Source organism: Pararge aegeria, chromosome 24 (assembly GCF_905163445.1).
Source record: "Pararge aegeria chromosome 24, ilParAegt1.1, whole genome shotgun sequence".
NCBI classification, from domain to species: Eukaryota; Metazoa; Arthropoda; class Insecta; order Lepidoptera; family Nymphalidae; genus Pararge; species Pararge aegeria.
Genome location: NC_053203.1, coordinates 8,967,391 through 8,988,679, shown reverse-complemented (window position 1 = coordinate 8,988,679; position 21,289 = coordinate 8,967,391). Strand labels below are relative to the sequence as shown.

The 21,289-nt window shown below is 36.2% G+C and overlaps 1 protein-coding gene across 6 annotated transcripts in view; it reads left to right on the top strand.

The window, feature by feature from the left end:
- The window catches only part of LOC120634427 (plasma membrane calcium-transporting ATPase 3), a 281,705-nt gene that overhangs the window by 35,188 nt on the left and 225,228 nt on the right, over nt 1–21,289 (top strand). For 5 of the 6 annotated variants that reach the window (XM_039904955.1, XM_039904960.1, XM_039904959.1 and 2 more), the window contains exon 2: nt 5,300–5,735. The gene's annotated coding sequence lies outside the window, so the exon portion shown is untranslated. Of the gene's footprint in view, nt 1–2,757; nt 2,881–5,299; nt 5,736–21,289 lie in introns of those variants that run through there. The other variant, XM_039904952.1, reaches the window with a different exon arrangement.

Sequence of the window (21,289 nt, the reverse complement as noted above, 5' to 3'; positions counted from 1 at the left end):
GACGTCACACGTCTTAAGATGCTCGCACAATTAAAAAACGACAACCGGAAAACACCTATTGTTCTATTTTACACTCAAACTACTTTAGAACGCGACTTAATGCGTTAAAATGACAACTAAATTCACTCTTTGGTTTATAAAATGTTTTAATGCAAACAACTACATCGATACATTTCTCCGTAGCTGCGTGAATGAAGGATAAAAGCGAAAGTTATGCGATTCTTAATAAGCGGTTTAGCTTTTTAACATTTTTACTACACTAACATTTTTTATTTTTATGTACGTTTCCTTCCAAAGTATCGAACCTTCGGAGCGTGATTCTCAAATCTTTTTTTTTTTTGGTTTTTCCATTCGGCTACGGAATTCTAAAGCGTGTTAAAATGCAACTGAAAATGGGCAGGAACCCTATCATGTGATTCTGAATTATACAAAAAAGCTACGAAATTTCTCGTAGCACCCGGCTGTGACGTCATCGGATCCAAATCTGCATACCGTTCACAAATATCATCGTCACCATTCACGTTCATTAAAACACTGCTGGTCTCCTTTCTCATAGAAGAGAGGGATAGATAGATAGATAGAATACATTTTTAGCAACAAAACACAAAGAAACAATACAAAGAAAAACAAAGACAAAAGTACATAGTGTTAGGGTACAAAGGCGTTATCACTTAAAGTGATCTTTTATAGGCAACCTTAACGTAAGAAACTGTAAGAAAAAGACAGTGTAAAGTAAAGTTATAAAATAAACCGACATTAATAAATATACATACCTACCTACTAACTTTAAATAAAAATATACACAAATAATTCATAATTAAAATGGCCATCCAAAGGCAATGCTGCCAGCATCTTAGGAACTGTGCCTCGCTGCGGTGGTTTCGAAGACGTTTTAGATTTTATTTAGTTTTACATAGTTTATTTTAGGTTATATTTATAAAACAAATGTGAAAGGGTTATCCCATTAATAATTATAAATATTAAAATACATATATAAAATAAATATATGTTATAATAAACTTACATATCAATTAAATACTTAGATAAATAATGTATATATATTTTTTTAAATTATTATAAAGCAAGTTAGCCCTTGACTGCAATCTCCTGGTCGTAAGTGATGATACAGTCTAAGATGGAAGCGAGCTATCCTGTTAAGGAGTATGGCTGTTATATTTAACGTAAACCAGTCAGTTTCTACGCTACATCGTACCGGAACGCTAAGTCGCGTAGCGGCACATCTTTGTCAGATTAATTAATTGATTGAGAGGGAATTAAAAATCTTAACCACCACGCTGCTCCAATGCGGTATGTTGGGCTTAATTATCACATACTGACGATAATAATCCCGAAGGCGCGGCGATGCACGGTCGTAGACAATGCCAATTTGTAAACTCCGTGCTTATGTAAACTACAATAGTAAATCCGTTCCAGTGGTTATCCAGATGCTTTTCCGGGATAAAATGTAAGTCATATGTCGATCTGTAGGATGCAAGCTACTTTTACTATAGGATGCTAGCTACTTTTATAGATATGTGCCATAATTCATAATGTTCGGAGCATTGGTTGAGCCAAACATACAATCAAATGAACGAACGAAAGCACTATCTTTTGCAATCATAATATAACTTCTTCCAAGTGAATGTGGATTCTATCCCTTGAAGAAAACCAAGCGGTGATAGCTCCGTTGGTAGGACTTTGATTTCACTTTCGGAGGGCCGACTTCGAATCCCAGCTCGCACCTCTACCTTATCCAAGTTATGTGCGTTTTAAATAATTAAAATATCTCTTGCTTCAACGGTGAAGGGAAACATCGTGAGGAAACCTGCATGCCTGAGAGTTCACCATAATATTTTCAATGCTGTGTGAAGTCCACCAATCCGCACTGGGCCAGCGTGGTGGAATACGGCATTTACCCTCCGATAATGGGTTGATAATAATAAAAAAAAGAATAATTTCAATATCTAATTAATCCGTAATAAAATGTATGTAACAATTGCTTATTTAATCTTACAAAAAAATCACTTTTTTACGTTAGATGCTATAAAATACCTGTTCGATATGGTTCAAACTATTTAGGTAATATCGGTATGTAGGTTAGTAGAAATTGAGGTAAAACTTAAATAGCCAAAATGGCAGTTAATAATTAAAAAAAGTATAAGTAATTTACGATACGATTAACCAGAAATACCATACACAAAATGATCATGACATAAAGGTGGAAATCCACTCCATCCATTTCTGACACCAATAACTGTCATAATTATACACATAAAATTAATTGTAAATAAAAAAATAACATCATGTGTAAAATTGTACAAAAAGTGGTCAAAGCCCCTACATCAGTGGTGTTGAGATAACTCTAAACGGTCAAGTGCCAGATTTTTTTTTTCAATTTGGATGGTTTTCGAACACATACAGACAGAAAGAGTGTTGGCAGTTACAAGACGTCGGGAACTTTGATCAGCTTCCCGAAACACTGACTTACTGTGTAGGAGTGGACCACCGACGATATGGCCTCAAATGCTCGTTATATACTCAAAATTGCATAAAACTTCGATAGCGCGATTTAGAACCCACATTTTACTATGAACAATAAGTATGTGCACACGTAACGCCATCTGTTATGCTACTATACAACTAACTTATACTTTTATAATTCCTACCCTCATTTTGTTAAAGTTTAATTTTTATTGACATTTGATGCTTCTTAAAATATCTTTCTGCAGTGAGCTTTAAAATACAGTGTCGTAAAGTCGCAAGTTGTATCAAATCATTTTAAATGACGGTTAATTATTAAGTGACGAATCTAATATTAATAGTGTATTAAAAGTTTTGAAGACGAATTTTGTGTGTGTATACAAAATTAGAGAACGACATGTAAGTAACCTGTGATAAAATATTAAAACGCTACGTAGAATTCCTCTGTTCCAACATCATCATTAATTCCCTAAGATCTCTTTGAGAATTACTAATTATTTATCCGGCGGAAACCGGCGACGGTGTTCGCGAATATATTTCAAATACCCTGGTAGTTTTTAAGTTTACCGCAGTAATATAAATATTTTTCCTTTTCCTTAGGGGTTTACCGTTCAAATATTTTCGTTCTCGTAAAATTATTTAAATCATTATTTTAGGTTTGTTAATGATGAATTTAAATTTAAAGTAATACTGCTTACTAGGGATGGTAGCAAGTCCAATCAAAATTGACCTATATTGTGGCCCTGAACTCCTGTTATTCTACTCTGGATAACATTTTAAAAGTATAAATAGTTATAGATTATAAATAAAAATGAATTGCTGTCCGTTAGTCTCACTAAAACTCTATTACGGCTAAACCGATTCGGCTAATTCAGGTCCTGAAATTTTCGTGGAAGTCTAGGGAAGGTTTAAACGGTGAGAAAAATACTAATATAAATAATTAGTACATATGTATATAATATGTGTTATATAATATGTGTGTGATATTGTAAACTAGCTAGTGTATATTTGGGTTCTTGGTTGGTTTGAAAACATAATTTGTGGGTGGCTTGGACCACGTTTGTCGAGGCCACTATTCGATTATAAAAACATACAAAACTACCTATTGTAACACTACCTATTGTTGACCTCCTTGGCGCAGCGGTGAGCGCTGAAGTTTTAAGTTGGAGGTCCCGGATTCGATTTATTATTCTACGTTTGTAAGTTTTGCAGATAATTTTTTTATCGACCTCTCTACTGTAGCGCAAAGCGCCTGGATTTCCCTGGTTCGAATCCCAGCAGGGGAAAAGTAGAAACTTTTTTTTTTTGTGAATGTCATGGTCACTTGTTATCGATAAACATAAAAATGAATGGGTAAAATATTGTACAAGTTTTTTAACTGTATATGTATATTGTTAGTGTCTCTAATAATTAAATATGAAATATAATATAAACTTCCTTCATGGACGTGTAAATTCCTATATTAATGAGAAAGGTTTCGGTTTATCTTACTAAACAAAAACACGCCATAGGGATTACCGATGGCCATGACATTTCCTTTGTAAACTTAAGTATTTGCATTGGTGTTTGTACTTTATGTTTAAACAAAAATACAATCGATAAATCTGTGAGTAACTAAACTAAAAACAAACGCAAAGTAGCGCGAACAAACATCCAACCGCAAAATACAAGTTGGCTCATCAATCTTGTACGCGTCGCTTAACACTGCGCGGAGTCTCATTAAGATAATTACCTAATCTTGCTTATCCCAGATGCTGGGCCGAGCAAGCTATGTTACAGTTTTAGTTGTTTTCAGCTTTTGAAACGAGCTACCACCGCAAAACCTTCATTTGCTAGAAAAAAGGGCATTGGCAGATTACATCGACACTATTTTGCATTTTATATAGATTATAACTTGACGTTTCAAAAGTGCTTGTATTAGGCCTACTTGAAATAAATGAATTTTGAATTTTTTTTGAATTATACTTAAGTTTTTTTTAATGCTGAATCGATGTTGGTAATCGGACCCAGTACTTACTAATACGACCACCGCACTCAACACTGCACCTAGTTGACGCTTATTATTAAATTCATAATTGCCATTTTTTACTCCTCACACACACACTCTCAGCACTATCCCGTTCTCTTGCTGTAAGTCCTATCTACAAAGGCTGCATGTAAGAAATTGCTTGCAGCAATAAGGTCGCCATTGCATGTCTACATTTTGTACTGTATACTCCTTACTGTTTCTTTTCCTGTATGTTATACGTGCAATAAAGTGTTTCTTCTTCTTCTCCTTCTGCCATTTTATTCGGATCGTCGTCGTCGTTTTGTGAAATATATTGTGGCACAAAATCATATACAACGTGTAAATGAAAACCGAAATAATACTTCCAAGGCTTTAGCGGTACTTTATATACTGTCTCTAAGACTTATCTGTGAAACCGAAAACCTTACAGATTTTGATTAAACCACTGCCATAGTTTTGCTACACTCCGCGAGAAGCAGGAGAATCTGTATGGTGTAATTTATAATTTCTTCAAACCGTATATTCCACACCAAACAGATCTCGGCAATGTACCCTCTACGCACGTTTCGCTCCGAAACCGGAGCATCCTTAGGAGATGTTGACGGATGTGCTTCAGTCTTCATTCAATTCAATATTCATTCATTCAAGAAATTATAAATTACACCATACAGATTCTTCAGCTTTTCGCTTGTGGTGCAGCAAAAAAATTTTAAGACAGACTGTCAGCCGTAATAAAATGCCTCAGAGCAAGCAAGAGAAAAAGAAGGTGCTTTATGAATTTGTTCTCATCATTAATTTCATTTGTTTCAGATTACCGAGCCGCAATTTGTGTGAGAGAGACCATCGATCCATACACTCCCGCAAAGCCTTATATGGAGCGGGACAACTATATATTGCGTGCTTCACCGCACACTGAAATACACAAACTCGAATATAGGTAAATTCCGCGACGACTCAATACTTTAAAATCGATTTACAAAAAAAAACGAACGCCTAACAGACTTGAGAACTTTAGTGTACTTTTAGGTGCTTTAGAAATGGACTTGCCTTAATTTTTTTCACAATGTGTGTTGTATAGTTCATACTGCCAGCAGGGGTAGGTATTTGTTAGGGTCTGAGGTTTCCGAAGCGGTGGGTGCGGATCTTTCGGTGCGGGTAGCTTGTGTGATGCGGCGGTGGCCTTGCAGACACGTCGGGAGGCTTCCAGAGAAACGGCCTTGCGTGCTGGTCTGACGAAACCGTTCAGGTAAGGATATATATTAAGAACTATTAATAACCTGTGATCGTATTTAGAAGGACGCGGTGATATCCTAGTAGTTAAGGTTCCAAAAATTTAAAAAAAACCAAAATTCAAAAATGTTTTATTCATGTAGACCTTATTACATGTTACACTAATGTTAATGTTGGTGATTACAGCGTTCGTTAACTTAAAACTGAAGCTAGGAGGGTTCCAAACGCGCCCTGGTTTAAGAAGAGTCCACAACAAACTAAGCCAGGTTTTTTTTTGGTATCACCATCTCACAGTCTAGTTAATGTTGAGCTATGAAGTAAGAGCAATTCATACCGAAGCTTTTTTATCATACATGTAATCCTTAATATTATAATAGGTTTCGGCTTTCCTTTCGTGGACACCGAGTTCGAGCTCCTTCAGGCGCCACTGACTTTTCGGAGTTATGTGCGTTTTTAATTCAATTGATTTAAATATTGCTTGCTTTAAACAGTGAAGGAAAACATCGTGAGGAAACCTGCATGACTGAGAGTTCTCCATGATGCTATCAACGGAGTGAAGTCTACCAATACGCACTTGGCCAGCGTGGACTACGGCCTAAAACCTTCTCATTTTTAGAGGAGATCCATGCCCAGTTGTGGGCCGATGGGTTGATGATGATGTGTGTGTGTGTGTTTGTCTGTGTGTGTATATGTGTGTGTGTGTGTGTGTGTGTGTGTGTGTGTGTTTAGAAGACTGATTGAAAACGGGATATATATACGCATAATGCATATGCTTATGCGCTGTGGCGTGCAAGCAGTAGTAGTAGAAGAGCTTTTTGTGACAGAGCTCGTCCGGGGAAGTACTATCGCCATATTTATTTCTGCTGCTAAGCAGCATTGTTGCCATGCTGTGTTCCGGTCTGAAGGGCTTGGTTGCCGGTGTTGTTACAGGTATATGAGGCTTCAAACCTTCTGACGTGCTCCTTGCATGCCTTGTGAAGTGTTGCTGTGTTTATAGACGATGGTTTCCACTTACCATCAGTTTGACTATTTGAAAATTTTTACCATAAAAAAACACATTTTCTAGCTAGGTAGCATAAAATTTTTCTCCACAGGGAAATGCAAAAATTTCTCTTCTCCCTCAGCTTTAACAGCTCTCCGAGCATAGGCGCACGGGTAGGAATGCGTGTAATATTAAATCGGAGATAACTTCTCCCTGTTGCAGTAATTTGGCAGGTGCACGCGGTATTTTCATCCCTGGTCAGGGGATATAATCAGGGGCACATTAGTTTTGTGTCTGGCCTATGCCAGTGGTGCAGGATGATAAAATCCTCCTCCCGAACAAATAATATTATTTTAGAGTAGGCAGTGCTTTTGTGCATACATGAAGTGCACGTCACTGCCGATGGGTTATTACAGTATTCGTGAAAATAAGTCACTTTTGTTGTTTAATGTTTTCCTGGTATTCATCACCGAAAAATAAATAACCAACTTTAGAGGTCAGGATTCCAAAGATTTATTGTACTGAGTTTTTCTAATAAATATTTTCTATATTTTCTATTTCTATTTCTATACAGTTCATATATTTTACAGCCTTGCATAAGCAAAGCTGGCAGCCATCACAGGGAAAAGGTTTCCAGGAAATACCCTAATAACCGCGTCCCTGAGCATTTTCATAAAGCAACCTATTTCCCACTCCCTCTGCAATAACATCGGGAATAGGTGTACAATGCAGGCAAAATGTAGAAACGTATCCATCTCGGTCACTCGCCGACATAATAAAATAGGTTAGACAGAGAAATCCGATCAATAGGTACCGTCGAGTATATGGGTCAGCCACTGCCATCAATTGCAGTCTGCCCCAGTGTAGGGTAGCCATTAATAAAGGTTTTATTTGCGTTTACGTAATAATTATCACGTTTATATTGTTACGTGTTACGTTCGAAGATTTGGAATAAGAACACCTGATACTCTTTGTAAGCGCGTATAAGCTCCTTCAATAGAAGTTTCTTTAAACACACTTACTATTACGTTATTATTGTTACTGCTAGGGTTTGGAGATTTGGTCGAAAGACACCGGATTACTCTTGTAATCTTCAATATAAGGTTCCAAAACATACTTCCAACGGAGGTCATTTATAGTAGTCCATAAGGTTTGTTGGTTATTTGACAGCCGATTGGCGCAGTTTGCAGCAACCCTGCTTTCTGAGCCCAGGGCCGTGGGTTCGATTCCCACATCTGGAAAATGTTTGTGTGATGAGCATGAATGTTTGTCAGTGTCTGGGTGTTTATATGTATATTCTAAGTATTTATGTATATTATTCATAAAAATATTCATCAGTATCTTAGTACCCATAACACAAGCTACGCTTACTTTGTGGCTAGATGGCGTTGTGTGTATTGTCGTAGTATATTAATTTATTATTTATTTGTAATTTAATTATAGACCGGCAAGCGTCATTTGAGCCTCGTATAACGCTCTTCCTCTCCCGTTTAAGCCATAAAGTCTGTACTAAAGAGTGGAGCATTACTATACTCTAGATGGTGATGAATATCATCCTTCAAATTTAGCTCTGAATTCCGAGTACAGTATAGGTTTATAATTAAATTATTTTCATTATCGACCCATTACTGGATAATTAAAACCCACTAACGGGTACAGGTCTCCTTCTAAAACAAGAAACTAGGTGGTAGTCCACTACGCTTATACGCTATAGAGCAGTCTTAGGCTTGCAAAGCTCCTTACCGTTAAAGCAAGTGATATTTAATTTCTTAAAACACGCGTAACCCAAAATATCGAATTCGGTCCCCCAGAAAGGGAGGCTGAAGTCTCGACCACAAGGATAACAACGCATCGAAAATATCGCACGGTAAACGTTACGTAAATACAAACAATAATAATTAGTTACCGGACGGAAAATTACACCCCTGTTGGGTGGACCAAACAGCCGGAGGTCATGGCGACAGATTGTGAAACGGCCGTAATAATTATTGTTTCCGTTAAAGATAAGGAATATAAAAGGAAGTAATAAATAGAAATAGTTGTATGGTATAGAATAAAGCGTAAGGAATATAAAAGGATTCCTTACGCTTTATTCTATACCATACAACTATATCGTTAACCGTCCATACTTTACACAATTTAAGTTATAATACAATTTAAATAAACTATTTAATATCAATAACATTCAACGAACATTCTACGTAATTTATGTGATAACTTACATGTCAAAGTCAAATTTATTTTGTACGTTAAAGTCTATTTAAAGGCTCTCTTTTGAAATATTTGAGGATTGTTTTTAAGATTCAGTACCTTAAAAAACAATATTTGAAGAACTATAATTTTTCATATATTTTTATTTATACTCTTTTTTTCGTTATTCAGAAAAACAAAAAAAAAGAACAAACATTTCAAGAATGTAGTAGGTAACAAAAGGCGGCCTTATCGCTAAGTAGCGATAAGGCCGAAAGAAGAAACGAAAAAGTGGGGTACCCTTTTGAAAACATACATACGAATAACTACATAGTAACACATAAATCAGACTACACAAATACAACAATATTATTAATAAATATGAAAAATAAATATACTAATACATACTTTAACATACCATAAATACTTAAATATGATACATCTAAGTTCGAAAGAGATAAATCTATAAGCCAAGATATATTTTAGAATGCAATTTCTAAATTCGGACTTTGAAATAGGACTATTCCGAGAATACAAACAGTATGGTGGCATTACACTCTGCGGGGTAATTTTACACTCTACTAGAATGGGATTTATAAAAGAGTTTTTTTTATACATAGTCTGTATGTGAGACTAAGTTAATTAGAAGGGAGGTTTAAGAGTACGTTGGCCGCTGGTTGCTCGTGAGCATTGATAAAAAAGATGACAAGTACTTATTTGATTCCGCAATACCGAGACGGGCGTTATAAAAAGGAAAACGAGTACGCGAATTAACTTTTTCAAATGGATGTAGTGAAATAGTTCAAAGAGTTAATCGTATTTATTCCATAGAGACAGACGACGTAATGGGTAGACATAACTGTCTCGTGGCGCGCATGCTAGACCTACAAAATATATTATTACGCCGTCTGTGTTTCTTCTTTTTTTGATTGTTTCGAATAACCTTAATGGTTTCAACGGATAACGAGGGCTGGTTGGAATGAGGCTCTGCCTGGAATGAGTTTAAGGACTCAAAAATGGAAGCGTCGGCCATGGGCGCCTCATTAATATGAGGTCGAACCTCGACTTAGGCGACGATTATAGCGACGAGGTTTTGAAGGGCGGGTGATTAGTTCTTATGCCTCCGAGTCCATGCTGTGAGCCCACGGACGGTCGACATCAGTTAATACCTATACATAATAAAGTCCTCCTTAGTCGTTCCCTCTTGACAGAGTGGTTGTGATCCATTTTCTTTGGCTAATGCAGCCTCCGCGATGCGCCTCCACTTGTCACGGTCTTCAGCGTTTCTGGAACATTCGACTATGGAGGTTTGTGTTGCAGCTTTTATTATGTCTGTCCAACGCGTGGGTGATCGACCGCGTGACCGTTGGCCTTCCACTTTCCACTGGATAACGAGTCGTTCCGTAGAGTTTTTATTGTATCTGCACAGTATACTTTTAGTTCCTCCAGGATCGACACGTTAGTTCGCAAAATTGTCCGATCCGCAACAGTCGTCGCCAGCACCACATTTCGAGGGCATAGATTTTGCGACAGTCTTTCAAGCGCACTGTCCATGTTTTTGCACCATACAGAAATATTGGGAAGACCAAACTTCTCATTAGGCGGACTTTCGTAGTCTTAATAAATAAAATTGCGGTTGCACCACAGATTTTTTAGCCTATCAGCTAGATCTTGTAATAGCATATCTCCTTTGAATCTCTCATTAACACTCATCCGTGTTAGTGATGGAAGATATAAGAAATATATTATATATAATATAGGAAGCGGTAAAGAATTAGATTTAGTAACGAATTTTTATATGCATGACTTGGCACGCTGCGGTCAGCTCCTTGCTTAATCAGTGCAATCGAGTGTCAATGTCAAGTGTCACTTGATAAAATCATATACATAGGTATACGGAGACGAGCTGGTTGTGCAGTTAACACAAAGCACAGCAAAAACAAAAATATTTTTGTGCGTTTTGTTTAATAATTATAATTAATAAATAAATATATTACGACAATAAACACATCGCCATCTAGCCCCAAAGTAAGCGTAGCTTGTGTTATAGGCACTAATATGACTGATGAATATTTTTATTTATAATATATATAAATACTTAGAACTATAAATATAAACACCCAGACACTGAAAAACATTTATACTCATCACACAAGTATTTTCCAGTACTCAGGAAGCAGGAAGCAGGAAGAAGGGTGCAAACTGCACCGTCAAAAATTGTATTTGTTCTAGTGCGTTGACGGCAGATCAGAATAAAGACACTACCCCTCTTTTTCCAGTGGGTGTCGTAGAGGCGACTAGGGGAACATAAAACAAAACGGTTTCCCTGACCGATTTCGGCCACGGTGGTCAAACTCCAGAGATATTTCCATCTACGCGGGAGATATTATAGTGTACAAGTATGTGCGCAAACACAGGTGCATTATCTATTCCCACACTATCATACTCCCATAGGACAGCAGATCCTACACGATACGAAAAGGATAAACTTTTTCAAGCTACTAAAGATCTAGTAGCTAAGAAAGAACGGTATTGAAAAGAGAATGGGCAGCTGCCTTTGTACTATTACTATCAAGTATCATCTACTTCTCTCTCTCACTCTCTGCGTTGCTAAGTAGTACAAACAAACATAAAAACTTTCGCATTTATAATTAGGGACTTATTCCTTAAAACAAAACATTTGAAAAGGAAATCAATTTCTATGGGTGATATTTATCTATTTATTAAATAGGAAGCCAACGTTATATACAATGCCTTAAATTAATTATTAACCTAATGGTAATATTATGAATTATACATTATATACCCCACTTACAGGCTAACTCTGCATGCATCGTGAAATATAGACGTTTAATCGAATCAAAGTTTTGCGTGGCAATATTTTCCTCTTCAATTCCTCGTTAACGCTCCCGTTAACGCGATTGTAAAAATGCTAACTTCCCAAAAATATTTGTAAGAAGTAGAATTAAGTCGAGCGTAAACTAAGTACAAACAAATTGAGTTGGATCGTAAAGACCGAATGATGACTTTCGGAGAACTGAAACGAAGGCGAGGTTTCAGCTATAAATCAATGCATCGTCAAACAATAAGGACACTCGCCCAAGTGAGAAGCGATTAGCTTTCTAAATTTATTTATTTTGTACCAAAGAGCACTACCAGTGGTGCAAGCCGGTAGTGGAAGTATTATACAGAACCGGGCCGTAAGTTATCTGAGATATTATAAAATTTGACAGATTTGGCGTGCGAAACCTGTCATAAAACTGTAAACTATACCCAAGATTTGAACGGTTCCGACTGGTGGAGGCATGGAATCGAGTCAAATCCTTCTATCAATTAATTATAACCTTATTTTAACTTTTTTTCCCCTTGGATTGTTAGGGAAAAAATCACGAAAACCCCAAAGAAACAGCCGAAAAATCGTAAAAATTCTAAATCGATAACTTTGTATAGGAATTTCCCCTTTGGAATGCTCTCAACAGATGGCGTCCTTTAAGTGGTACGAAGATGACCCACGCCATCTAGTGTGGGAATAAAATTACCAAGCATTATGTTTCTTACAACCTAATTTCTATTTTCTAAGACCGAAGCGAACCATTAATATTAATGCATTATGGTTGCGTTTCCTTCTCCTCGAAGATCGTATGTCTTGGACCATACTAAATGAAAAACAATGTGTCTGACTCTTCAGCTGTGGGCATTTTATATGTCGGGTCGATATACATACAACCAGTGGCGTGCATAGAGGGTATGCACAGGGTATGCAGATGATACAAAAAGTAGAAAATCTCCAGTAAGAGTTATAAGAAACTTAAGGATTAGCATTGTAACAGTTATAAAAAGCCTACCCATAAGTATTTATAGCTCGTACTGGAGATTTTCTTCATGTTATATCATCTGCATACCCTGTGCATACCCTCTATGCACGCCACTGGTTGTATGTATATCGACCCGATGTAGTAGACATATAAAATCCCCACAGCTGAAGAGTCAGACACATTGTGTTTCATTTAGTATGGTCCAAGACATACGATCTTCGAGGTGAAGGAAACGCAACCATAATGCATTAATATTAATGGTTCGCTTCGGTCTTAGAAAATAGAAATTAGGTTGTAAGAAACATAATGCTTGGCAATTTTATTCCCACACTAGATGGCGTTGGTCATCTTCGTACCTCTTAAAGGACGCCATCTGTTGAGAGCATTCCATACAACACCTAATAATATGATTCTCATAGGTAGATGCCGCGTCGACTCGTCCGCATTATTACATTTGTTAGGCTCCTAAGGGTAGGCTGTATTTTTTTTTTTTAATCCTGAAAGTCAGTTATTATTTTAATTTATAGTTATTGTCAGTTACTATTTTTTTTTTTCTATTATTTAAAGCAAAACACGAACGAATTAGTTTGACCATCCAAAGGGGCAATGCTGCCAGCATCTTAGGAACTGTGCCTCGCTGCGGTGGTTACGAGAACGTTTTAGATTTTATTTAGTTTTAAATAGTTTATTTTAGTTTATATTTATAAAACAATTATATTAAATAAATACAGTTACTATTTTGATTTTCAAGAAAATTTGTTAGGTTCTATTTTTTATCGATATAAGTAACATGAAAAATTACGGTCTTTCATACAACCTTCTAGTCTATAGCCTTCCTCAAATATTGAGCTAAAAAATGAGAAAAAGATTTTTCAAACTCTACTGAACGTTCCTAAGATTACAGCGCGCTCATACAAATAAAAACTCTTCAGTTTTATTATAAGTAGGATACGCCACTTCATATTTAAGTATAAACAAGTTTGTTCTGATAAAACTAAAATTCGGAACAATCACCAAATATTTTCGCTAGCAAGGTTACCGACCTAATTTCCGCATCTCAGAGATCAAAGGGAACCGCTTAGCATGATGATCTTAGAAAAATTTAAGTGGCTATAAAGTAGGTATAAGAAGCTGGTATACCTAGGTGTGCATTTAATTAAATAAATAAATAAATAAATATACTACGACAATACACACATCACCATCTAGCCCCAAAGTAAGCGTAGCTTGTGTTATGGGTACTAAGATAGCTGTTGAATATCTTTATGAATATAATACATATAAATACTTATAATATACAGATAAATACCCAGACACTGAAAAACAATCATGTTCATCACACAAACATTTTCCAGTTGTGGGAATCGAACCCACGGCCTTGAACTCAGACAGCAGGGTCGCTGCCCACTGCGCCAATCGGCCGTCAATTAGTTTATTATAGTGAAACTTTTATTACAACGTCTCAGACTATTTCGACTGTGTGTTGCATGTCGCGTGACTGTCGGCCGTGGAGTGAGGATAAAGTGACAAGCGCTCGTCAAAGCAGCCGAGGCCAATATGGCGGCGCCTATAGCTCGCATCAGCTGACCGTGTAGTGTATAGACCATCGCTTATTTGTGCCAGTGCTCCATAAAATATTGGTAACATTTATTAACTGTTAAACTCATGATGAAGATGGAATTGATAATAGAATGATTGAAAATAATTGAAAAACGGATCGGACTGACATAACGATTACAAAATATTGTTTTCAGTTTTTTCATATGTGTTTATATATATGTATTATGTATGTCGTACTATAAAACACAGATTTAAATAAAAATATTAGTTAACATTCCCACTTTATTTTATATTTGCATTATAATTATAGCATCAACAGAGGCCTTGGTTGACATGGTTTTAGTCAGATATATTACACTACCCACCAACCCACATTGAAGAGGCGTGGTTGTTTTACGCTATAAAACCTTCTTATTAAAAGAAGCATGCTATGCCCTGAAGAACGGACAAGGCTAAGGATTATATTATACTAGCTTCAGTGGCGTGCACTTTTTGAAATTTTTTTTTTTTTTGGCGTGGTTGAAAAGCTTTATTGCTTGCTACCTCCGACCCTTGGGCAGGACTGAGGTTATGCGGGACTCCAACGGGGATATACCCAAACTAAAAACCACCACGGCATGTCCCTCTTGATGGCTTTATTAGACGTTGTATACCTCCCGGACGTGTACCAACCACCATAACCGATTGCTAGCGAGGAGGGGGACAGGACAGCTTGAACCCCCCCTCACTTAGTGCATACCCTGCACGCCTGGCTAACTTGTAACTTGTAGTTGAATAAATAAAAAAAGACTACAATTTCAATGTGCATTTTTAACCGTTTCCCGACACAATCGGTGTTTGTAACAGAAAAGTGAAATATTTATAATAACGCTCGCACTTGCCCGCGCACCCTCGGCATCCCATTGACCCGGATAGCTGGAACAATCCGGTGAAACGTGCAAACTTTCTAGTTTACATTCTTTTTTTTTTTTTCTAGTTTTTTTTTATGTTTACCCCGTTCACTGCGTGTTGTTTGCTCATTTCATGGAAGGTGCCATAGAAATCGTAATAACTAACACTAGAAATGCCCTTTTGCACTTTAAGTATATACCTATATATATATATATATTTTATTCTACTTCAAGTTAGCCCTTGACTGCAATCTGGTAAGTGGTAAGTGATGATGCATTCTAATATGATAGGCGGGCTAACCTGTTTGGGAGTATAGTAGTCATACCTCTAGGTAATCGATTTCTACGCGACATCCGACGGAACGCTCAATCGCTTTACGGCTCGTCGCTGTCGGTAGGGTTGCAACTAGCTAAGACCGATGCCTCCCACCAGACCAGACCAGAGAACATTCAGAAATTTAATTTAATATTTATATTATACACAGACTTTAATATTTATATTATATTAAAGACTTAAATAGGGCTAATATTTTTCCTATTTAATCGCTTTTAAAATAAGCAATTTGCCCAGTTAAACGGTATATAATGAATTCAGAAAGGGCCGTCTTGTCCGCCATATTGCATTACAGCGCGCGAACTTTTGACATTTATATTTGACGTTAAACAAAACATTTTAGAGTTCGCTTTTGCAAACATTTTCTTCTAAATCAAATTAATATTTATAATTTAAACTTTAGGAGTTCAGAGGTTCAGATTTCGGAGTAATTTTATAGAATAAAATTTAATGAAAAATCTATGTCATTTCTATTTACATAAATCAAACTGACAAAGACGTTTCGCTAAGCGACTTAGTGTTCATGTGCGATGTCGCGTAGAAACCTATTAGTGGTACGACTACCATACTCCCTTACAGGTTAGCCCGCTACCAACTTAGAATGCATCATCAAAGGCAAGGACTAACTTGTAGTTGAATAAAAAAAAACATTTTGGAAAATACATAATAAAAACTCAAATATACTGTACCTTCATTACCCTACCTTTTATTTCGTGGGGAAACCCCAATAGATAGCTTCACTACAAGTTAGCCTTTTACTGCAATCTCACCTGGTGAGATAATAAATCTAAGATAATTTTATAATTTATTTTATAATTTATATACTACGATAACGCACACATCGCCATCTAGCTCCAAAGTAAGCGTAGCTTGTGTTATGGGTACTGAGATGACTGATGAATATTTTTATGATTAAATACATAAATAATGAATGAATGAATGAATACACTTTTATTGTACACCACATAAACATATAGTAAAATTATAAGTAAAAATTTTACAAAAAGTATACAATTTGGCGGCCTTATCGCTAGATAGCGATCTCTTCCAGGCAACCTAAGGTAAAAACAGCTCAAGAAAAGAGGTAGGTGGTGCATTTAAATAAACATGCATATATACCCATATACACAAATATAATATATACATATAATAAACTTACAATAAAATATATAGATAGTGATAATAATTAATATATACCTATATAATTAATATCAATAATAAATAAATATATACAATATTGTCAAACCACAAATAAAACAGAAGGGAATAGGCATGTTACAGATCCGCAGATTCAGACAAAAAATGATCTTTGACAAGTTTTTTAAAAATGGTAATAGACTGTGCCTCTCTGAGGCAAGGCATTCCAAAGCTTAACAGCCTGAACAGTGAAAGATCGGTGGAAGAAAGATGAAAAAAAATAAAATATATATATATATATATTTTAAAAACACATCAACATTGCACAATACGTACAATAGCTCATTAGCAGTTGATTTTTTTTCTATTTATTTATTAGGTTTACCAACAGATTATACAGGAAACAAGCTTAGGAACTACAAAATTTGATTGTAGCATGTTTATAAGTAGGCATATTGTTAATTATCTGTAGCTTACAAAGATTCATAGCTATATTCAATTCCCTTTGGATTCTAAGGTTTAATCTAAGGTTTGAATAATCGACGCGAAAACCTTTACAAGTGAAGGAAATTTACGAAAAAGACAGGCCAATAAGTACCGTTACATTATCGTATTAAAGACGTTATCTAATAAAAAACTGAGTGGTCGTTTCGACCTTTTTTAAAATGGATCATTCGTGTTAAAAGTTCAACGCGAAAGCGGTTGAAGCGTTGTAAGATTTTCGGTGGTTTAAGAAAAGTACTGTGAGAGCAGCGCTACAGCGGTTGAGGGGTTACTTTTCCATCGATCAGCTGCGCGCGCCGCCATGACGTCACCGTCGCCGGGCTGCCGTGAAAGCTTGAAAAGCATCGACAAATACAATAAATTATATCTAGCACAATACTTCACCTTGAATTAAAAATCTGGGGTATCTTTTTACCCGATAAATTAAGTGCGTCATCATCATCATCGTGTCTACCCATTAACGGCCTCCTCCCACAATGAGAAGGTGTTAAGGACATAGTCCACCACGCTAGTCCAGTACGGATGGGTGGACTCCACACGCCTCTGAGATCGTTACGGAGAACTCTCAGGCAGGTTTCCTCACGGTCTTTTCCTTCAACGTTGAAGCAAATGATATTTTAATTGCTTATAACGCACATAACTTAGAAAAGTTATAGGTGTTAAAAGTACTGGGATTCGAACTCGGTCCTCCGAAAGTGAAGTCGAAGTCCTACCCAATGGGCTTTCACAGCTTCATCAAGTGCGTAACGTAAAGTTACGTGTGTTTTATGCAATTTAAAAATACTTACTAAATAATAAATTAAAACTTAATAAATATTTTAAAGGGTGATAGCCTAGTGGCTTTGGTATCGATTTTCCTTTCGTGGAGACAGAGTTCAAGCCCCGGCCCGCATTACTGACTTTTCGGAGTTATGTGCGTTTTTCATTTAAGGAATTTAAATTTGTGATAAACGACTAAGGCACCGGGAGATATCTCTGCATCGTTCGAGTCCATGGAGGACTGAGGTGCATTGATAATGCAGTCGTATTTATATCAAAATACCCACCAACTCAATGTCATTGGTTATTAATCAAATATAATTTTAATTGTTTCTATCTATTAACTAATTAATATGTTACAGTAATTTTATAAAGTGGGTAAATAATTAACTATTTGATTAATAACCAATGATCATGACGTGGAATTTGTGGGTATTTTGATATAAATACGAATGCATTATCGATATAGGTACTCCAGTCCTACATGGACTCGAACGATGCAAAGATACCTCCCGGTGCCTTAGTCGTTTATCAAATAATTATTAGGGTATTTGTAAAATCCTAATCAATTTAATAAAATATCTGGCAAATATGAATTTATAGTCATCAAAAGCTTGGTTATTTACCCACTTTATAAAATTACTGTAACATATCACTTGCTTTATACCGTGAAGGAAAACGTTGTGAGGAAACCTGCATGCCTGAGAGTTCTCCATTGACGGCCGACTGGCGCAGTGGGCAGCGAACCTGCTTTCTGAGTCCTAGGCCGTGGATTCGATTCCTACAACTCGAAAATGTTTGTGTGATGAACATGATTGTTTTTCAGTGTCTGGATGTTTATCTGTATATTATAAGTATTTATGTGTATTATATTAATAAAAATATTCAACAGCTATCTTAGTACCCATAACACAAGCTACGCTTACTTTGGGGCTAGATGGCGATGTTTGTATTGTCGTAGTATATTTATTTATTTATAAAATTACTGTAACATAACACTTGCTTTATACCGTGAAGGAAAACGTTGTGAGGAAACCTGCATGCCTGAGAGTTCTCCATTATGTTCTCAAGGTCGTGTGGAGTCTACCAATCCGCACTCGGCTAGCATGGTAGACTAAGGCCTAACCCCTTCCCATTCTATATTATACTTACTCATTTATTGTATGTTAAAGTATTTAAATGTAAGTGTTGTTATTATATATATTAGTTTATTTTTATATTTATTTATTAATTATATTATTTACTTTTTATCTATTTGTGTACACTAGTTTATGTATCAGTAAGTAGTTAGTCGCATGTATGTATTTTAATATCTGTACCACCAGCAGGGCTAGCACGGGCAGAGATATAAATTATATCCCCCGATTATATCCTCTATCAAGGGATATAATTATCTTTTCCCCTTGCCAGAGCACGGCAACAGGGGAGAGGATAAATTTATCCCCGTTTGACATTTCTCGTGGATATATATCCCCCGCCCATAGCATGGGAAGAAATGAAAGGGGAAAGACTATCCTTTTTTGACATTTGAAAGAGACAATTTTATCCCCGTCCTTAGACGTGGGTTTAAAATTCTGTTAACGAATTAAAGTCGAAAAAAACATGTCTCGTGCTTTCTGGGGCTCTTATTATTCAAGTGAAATGGAGAAATCTGAACGAAAATTACACCGGCGATCTATACGTGACGCCAGTAATCCGTTCGAATTTCCCGATGCAGAGTTCCAACACTTGTTTCGGATGGGTAAAAATTGTGTGCTGTACTCGTGCGAGGACCTTAAAGAGGCACTAACCACTAAATGCTGTCGATGGACTACCAGTGCACATAAAAGTAAGTTGTTATTAAGTACCTAAAATCACCTTGTGCAAAGACATCTATATATGAACGTAGGTTTAAAAAAAAGCATGGCTAATCACTTTTTGTCTAGGTTCTCACATCTTTAAGGCTATTAGCGGACGGTAGTTATCAGCGGGGACAGGTCAAGACCATGGCTGTTGCTCAAACAACAGTCAGCAAATAACTGACCCAAATTACTGGAGCTATTGTCAGTATGTGAGTATATATAGGTACTTACTTCCTAATAATTCTCATTAGTAAATATAAATCCCATCCTGTTCAAAGTGCAGTGATGTGATAACTAGTTTTCACTTTATAGCCGAGTGCCCTTTGTACGTGTTGGTAAGATGGGAACTACAAGGTAAGGATAGAATAAGTGAAGAAGACCTAGCAAACCTCACCTTAGGGGATATTGTTAGGTTCACCACAGAGACTGGTAGGTTTCAGGGGGGACCCTGCCGGGACACCAGTAAAACCTGTGTCTCAAACATGGGGAATAGGGTGGAATGGTCCTTACATAGGCTGATCACCCGTCTGGCAATGGCAGACATCCCCTCATCAAATATAGATATACTTACTTTAATAATAAAATTATTAGTCAGTACTTAGTACTTCAGTATAAGTACATAGCAAAGATATTCAATGCTAGGTACTTTAATTATTTTTCATTTCATTTTAGACTAATGCCAAAGTAGATATTATTCCCGGGAACAGACTCTGGAGATCCACGATAGATGTTCAACTGGTAAAGACAAATTATTTAGATCTAGAGTTTATCAAAAACTTAAACAATCAAGTAAGTTAATAATTTTAAAATATATTTTACAGATTGTGGTGTGTGTCCATGACCAATTCATATTTATTAACTCTAAAGTAAAATATGAAAAGATACAGCTGTATGAAAGTAGAATCGGACAGTACTACATCTTATGTATGTTTTAAATAAAATGTGCAAACTTTCAAAACTTTACTTATTGTTGCCATTTACTAGTATAAAAGGGAAACAATGCAAATCAAAAAAGTTACACACCTACCTATATCATTATATTATACTCCTCATATTTACCTAGAAATTACATGCCTAGGATTCTGCTGCATATGTTGTATACAACTAGTCTGGTAAATTATTTATATGAATATACAAAAAACAATGTCTCATTATAATAAAATTGTTTATTTGAGGAATTAGTACAAAAACTTGGCAGTAGATACTGTATTTAGTAATGAAATATAAGAAAATACAAAAAAAAATGTCTGATAAATTATTTAACATGGGCATGGGTTAATCATCACGTCCAAATTACAATGTAGGATTGTGCATATATTTCTATTCAACATTTTATTAAAATCTTGGAGAAAATCTGAAAAAGCAAAACAAGTAGGAATTAATTTACATGTTTAAATAACAAAGTAGAATTTTATTGGGGACTCGGGCTATGCTCTAGAGCCTTGGATGATGACTCCGGATTTAGAAGCTGCACCAAATAGTTCTGCAGAGAAGTACACAAACTGGCACTGCCAAGTAAGAAACTGTGTGGAAAGGGCCAATAGGTACCTCAAAGACA